Genomic DNA, 6000 nt, shown 5'->3' with positions numbered 1-6000 from the left:
ACACATACCTCCCATCCACGACCTATCCGGTATAAACCTTACAGCGCACAGATACATACACCTCGTACATGTACGGCTCTGCTCAGTACACCTCGTACATGCACGGCTCCGCTCTGTACACACGCTGTTCCTTTCCGTACACCTTGTACGTGCGCGGCTCCACTCCATACACCTCGTACGTGCGCGTCTCCGCTCCGTACACCTCGTACACGCGCGGCTTCGTTCCGTACACCTCGTACACGCGCGGATCCGCTCCGTACACCTCGTACACGCGCGGCTCCGCTCCGTACACCTCGTACACGTGCGGCTCCGCTCCGTACACCTTGTACACACGCGGCTCTGCTCCGTACACCTCGTACACACGCGGCTCTGCTCCGTACACCTCGTACACATGTGGCTCTGCTCCGTACACCTCGTACACACGCGGCTCTGCTCCGTACACCTCGTACACACGCAGCTCCGCTCCGTACACCTCGTACACACGAGGCTCTGCTCTGTACACCTCGTACACACGCGGCTCTGCTACATCCACACTGTAAACCCCTCCTGACCCCACACATAAACTTCAGCTCATCCAGCACCATGACAACCAGCACAGCAGAGTCCTGCATCCACTGAGGCCCCTGATCATGTGACCCCTGACTCCTCCCTTCCTGTGACCTCATCACAGCTCCTGTGCGCACAGAGCAGCCATATATGTGGTGGCGGCTCTGCAGGTGGAGGTATGTGGAGACCCCATTACTGGGCGCAGGGAGCATTAACCCCTTCAGTACCGAGACTCTTTTGGGGTCTTGTGTTGCCCCTTTATAAGAATCATAAGGTTTTTGTCCTGTTTCCTGTAATAGATACATACGACCCAACTATGGAGACAGGAAGGGAGGAAACGTATTGTTCTCATAGTACAGGACCCCTTTACTGGCCCCACAGTGTAATGCCCCCATTATGCCCCTTATGCAGGATGTATGATGCCCTCACACAGTGTAATGCCCCCATTAGGCCCCTTATGCAGGATGTATGATGCCCCCCACAGTGTAATGCCCCCATTATGCCCCTTATGCAGGATGTATGATGCCCCCACACAGTGTAATGCCCCCATTATGCCCCTTATGCAGGATGTATGATGCCCCCCAAACAGTGTAATGCCCCCATTATGCCCCTTATGCAGGATGTATGATGCCCCCCACACAGTGTAATGCCCCCATTATGCCCCTTATGCCGTATGTATGATGCCCCCCACAGTGTAATGCCCCCATTATGCCCCTTATGCAGGATGTATGATGCACCCACACAGTGTAATGCCCCCATTATGCCCCTTATGCAGGATGTATGATGCCCCCCAAACAGTGTAATGCCCCCATTATGCCCCTTATGCAGGATGTATGATGCCCCCCACACAGTGTAATGCCCCCATTATGCCCCTTATGCCGTATGTATGATGCCCCCACACAGTATAATGCCCCCATTATGCCTCTTATGCAGGATGTATGATGCCCCCATACAGTGTAATGCCCCCATTATGCCTCTTATGCAGGATGTATGATGCCCCCACACAGTGTAATTCCCCATTATGCCCCTTATGCAGTATGTATGATGCCCCCACACAGTGTATTGCCCCCATTATGCCCCTTATGCAGTATGTATGATGCCCCACACAGTGTAATGCCCCCATTATGCCCCTTATGCAGTATGTATGATGCCCCCACACAGTGTAATGCCCCCATTATGCCCCTTATGCAGTATGTATGATGCCGCCACACAGTGTAATGTCCCCATTATGCCCCTTATGCAGTATGTATGATGCCGCCACACATTGTAATGCCCCCATTATGTCCCTTATGCAGTATGTATGATCCCCCACACAGTGTAATGCCCCCATTATGCCCCTTATGCAGTATGTATGATGCCCCCACACAGTGTAATGCCCCCATTATGCCCCTTATGCAGTATGTATGATGCTGCCACACAGTGTAATGCCCCCATTATGCCCCTTATGCAGTATGTATGATGCCGCCACACAGTGTAATGCCCCCATTATGCCCCTTATGCAGTATGTATGATGCCCCACACAGTGTAATGCCCCCATTATGCCCCTTATGCAGTATGTATGATGCCCCCACACAGTGTAATGCCCCCATTATGCCCCTTATGCCGTATGTATGATGCCCCCACACAGTATAATGCCCCCATTATGCCTCTTATGCAGGATGTATGATGCCCCCATACAGTGTAATGCCCCCATTATGCCTCTTATGCAGGATGTATGATGCCCCCACACAGTGTAATTCCCCATTATGCCCCTTATGCAGTATGTATGATGCCCCCACACAGTGTATTGCCCCCATTATGCCCCTTATGCAGTATGTATGATGCCCCACACAGTGTAATGCCCCCATTATGCCCCTTATGCAGTATGTATGATGCCCCCACACAGTGTAATGCCCCCATTATGCCCCTTATGCAGTATGTATGATGCCGCCACACAGTGTAATGTCCCCATTATGCCCCTTATGCAGTATGTATGATGCCGCCACACATTGTAATGCCCCCATTATGTCCCTTATGCAGTATGTATGATCCCCCACACAGTGTAATGCCCCCATTATGCCCCTTATGCAGTATGTATGATGCCCCCACACAGTGTAATGCCCCCATTATGCCCCTTATGCAGTATGTATGATGCTGCCACACAGTGTAATGCCCCCATTATGCCCCTTATGCAGTATGTATGATGCCGCCACACAGTGTAATGCCCCCATTATGCCCCTTATGCAGTATGTATGATGCCCCACACAGTGTAATGCCCCCATTATGCCCCTTATGCAGTATGTATGATGCCCCCACACAGTGTAATGCCCCCATTATGCCCCTTATGCAGTATGTATGATTCCCCACTCCATGTATACCCTCGAGCATGTATACAGGCATGTAGGGGAGCAGGCATTACTAGATATCGAGGCTTTGTACAGTAATATATCACAGGATTATATCAGAGGAGTAAGATGTTTATAGAAATCGAGATCAATAGAGTGTAGCAGACATAATGACTTCATGGACCATCTTCTAAAATTAATTCTTACTCATAACGTCTTTCTTTTGACAGGAAATACTTACCCGAGCTCAGGGGTACTGCGATGGGGAGCCCCTGTGCCCCCTCATCTGCTAATCTATTCCTGGGCTGGTGGGAGGAAACCAAAATACTCAGGGATGATTATAAGTGGTGGCAACCATATATTGGGGCATGATATAGATATATAGACAACAGTTTTATCATCTGGTCAAGGACGAGTGAACAATTTCTTGAATTTGTCAGGGAACTCAATATCCATAGAGTGGGCCTTAGATTTATATCAGAGTTTAATTATTACCAGTTGCCTTTCCTTGATGTACCAATCAATAAAGTACGGATGGGAGCCAGGGCTGTGGAGTCGGTAAGCCAAACCTTCGACTCCTACTCCTAAATTTCCATGACACTGTCTCCGACTTCACGACTCCTACTCCCTCATACATGGCTCAGTGATAAATTTACAGTAGGACACATTTTTCTCAGCTAAAGTCTAGACCCTTAGATCAGGAATAGGAAAGACATTTATAGGACATTTCATAACTTTCCCAAATTCTTATGAAAAAATATTCCTCACAAACTGCATTGAACTATTGTACCCAATTTATTACATATTTTAGGCTTCGGAGTGGGTCCATTTTATACCGACTCCAACTCCGACTCCACCAAAATGGGTACCGACTCCGACTCCACAGCCCTGGTTTGGACCCTAGGGACACTCATCTACCATAAACTATTAAAGTGGCATAGCCACCACCCCATCCTACTAAAAAAAAAATAAATAAAAAAAAACAATATCCAAGGGCCAATGTTTACAGTTGAGAAGAAACTGCTCTAATGTCACAGATATTAATATACAGGCAATAGACATAAACACCAGATTCCGGGAAAAAGGTACCCACAGTACATTTTGGATTCCGCATGATTGCAGAAAAACAGGAGAGAGAGACAAGTAATAGGAACTTGTGACAATCAGAGTGACCATATCTTTAATATCCTCAGAAAACACTAGGATGTACTTGTGGCCGACCTGGACCTGAGGGTGCTGTGTGATCTACTCCCACAATAACTTTCAGAATGTGTTGGTCAATTAGGCACCGTTAAATGCATAGTTTCTAAAAACACCTGCACCCAAGGGGACATGGCTAGTTAGAAGAATCTGTGGTTTATTTAGATGTGTAAAAAGTTGTACAAGTAATTGAATGAGACCATGTAAATCTTTCTCGAGTTCCTCTACAGGTGAAACCTTTTTCCAGAGGGATTATTCCAACTGTAAAACCTCAGGACTTGTATATGTGGCCACATGCCCCTTCCTCCTAGATTATGTATGCACGACCAAGAGGCAGTCTAAGAGGAGTGTGGAGGGGGCATTTGGGCGAAATACGCCATGGTTGGGTGTCACGGGTGTGTCAGAGGTGACAGACAGTCGCCCTGCAGGGGTTTGCAAGAGATCTCCACATTTGGCAATGCAGACAGCTGCCTAGATGGGAGGCTGTGTTTAGGACCCAGATTCTACCTCCATTTAGTCTGGGTGTATGTATACCTGGTTTGTCTATGTTGGCATCGCCGGGTATACTCATTTCTACTTGGAACTTGGCTAAAGCAGCATCACGTCCTCTTTGGAGTCTTGAGGCCGTGTGCCCTGTTGGAGTTTCTTCTAAAGCGAAGTTGTAATTCCCCTGTGTTGTCTTCCCCTTTTGTCTTTAGAGTGCTAGCGGAGGTTGACTAGTGCTCATCTCCTTCCACCCCCAGCTATAGCCTTATGCCAGGGATAGTTGGGCGAGGCATGTGATGGGCGACAGCTGTGGAGGCTGTATAGGGATGTTAGGGAGAGACAGGGTGATGCTAGTCCAGATTAGGAGGTCACCTCTTCCCCCTTTTCCCTAGTATCTGGGCTCCCTTTCCCTTTCTCCTCTGTGTTGCACTCACACCTGGCGTGACTCTCTGCGTTGCACTCACACCTGGCGTGACATCAGGACACCCCATTAGTGAGACACATAAACAGTGCACATTGAGGTGAAACAAGAGACATCTCCTTTTGCATCATTGAAGTGGTTAAACCCAATGTGAGAGGTGGCGATCTTAATAGATGTATCCTCAAAAAGGAAAGTGAGTGGATTTCCAGACTGGATTCACTAGGCCCTAAGGGACTGAATGAGCAAATTTCCTATGCCTGTTTTGTATGAATACAGACCCATTCTGGATTACATTTTAGGATTTTATACTCTACCCATTGCTACTCAGTTCCCTGTGAATGAGGTTCACATATTGTTTTACTTCATCAAGAGATCTGAGCTTCTATATCAGAATTATTTCTTATCAGTTATATCCCAATTATACTATTTAGTAACTAACAAGTGTGGTGTTCCTTGTGTATCTCTAATTATGCAATAGGGGTCAAATATGACAATTTAGGAGTATACTGTGGGCCACCATCCCATATATTTTGTAGTGATAAAGTAGATCCACATGCCGATTGCATGATGGGAGGATGTGCAATACTTATTTTTAGTCTCCCATGATACTGATCTCAGAGAGAGGATTTTTCTGTTGGTGGAATGCAATCCAATACCATATGCGCTCCGGTGTGGAACATCTAGGCATGCGCAATTGCTGACAATGATCTTAGATGCACGCCGGTGTGGAATTACAACTACGGGCATGCGCAGTCACAGGTATGAGTGGCGCGGCGGCAATCAGTTTATCTGGTGTTTCAGCAAAAAGCACGTCACTTCCGGACATGCACACTAGGTGATGGACATTATCGAACCTGTAGCTCATGAGAAGTAGCGTAGGCGCAGTATATTATTGTAGACAGACTCTATTCTGTATATCCTGTGACAATTCACCTCTAGGAATGGGAATGAGCCTCCTAGTCTGGGAGGGGTTTTGGATGAAGTGGGATATTTAAACATGGACACCTGGCTATTAGGCACACT

The 6000-nt window shown here is 47.5% G+C and overlaps 1 long non-coding RNA gene across 1 annotated transcript in view; it reads left to right on the top strand.

The window, feature by feature from the left end:
• The first annotated feature begins 663 nt into the window (after positions 1-663).
• Positions 664-6000, top strand: part of LOC141270600 (uncharacterized) — a 472756-nt gene continuing 467419 nt past the window's right edge. Inside the window, exon 1 of the long non-coding RNA XR_012321700.1 lies at positions 664-722. This is a non-coding gene — a long non-coding RNA (uncharacterized lncRNA). The remainder of the gene's footprint in view (positions 723-6000) is intronic.

Source organism: Phyllobates terribilis, unplaced genomic scaffold (genome assembly GCF_046119375.1).
Source record: "Phyllobates terribilis strain yellow unplaced genomic scaffold, ASM4611937v1 Scaffold_5__5_contigs__length_657084704, whole genome shotgun sequence".
Lineage (NCBI taxonomy): Eukaryota > Metazoa > Chordata > Amphibia > Anura > Dendrobatidae > Phyllobates > Phyllobates terribilis.
This window is presented reverse-complemented; position numbering and strand designations above follow the sequence as displayed.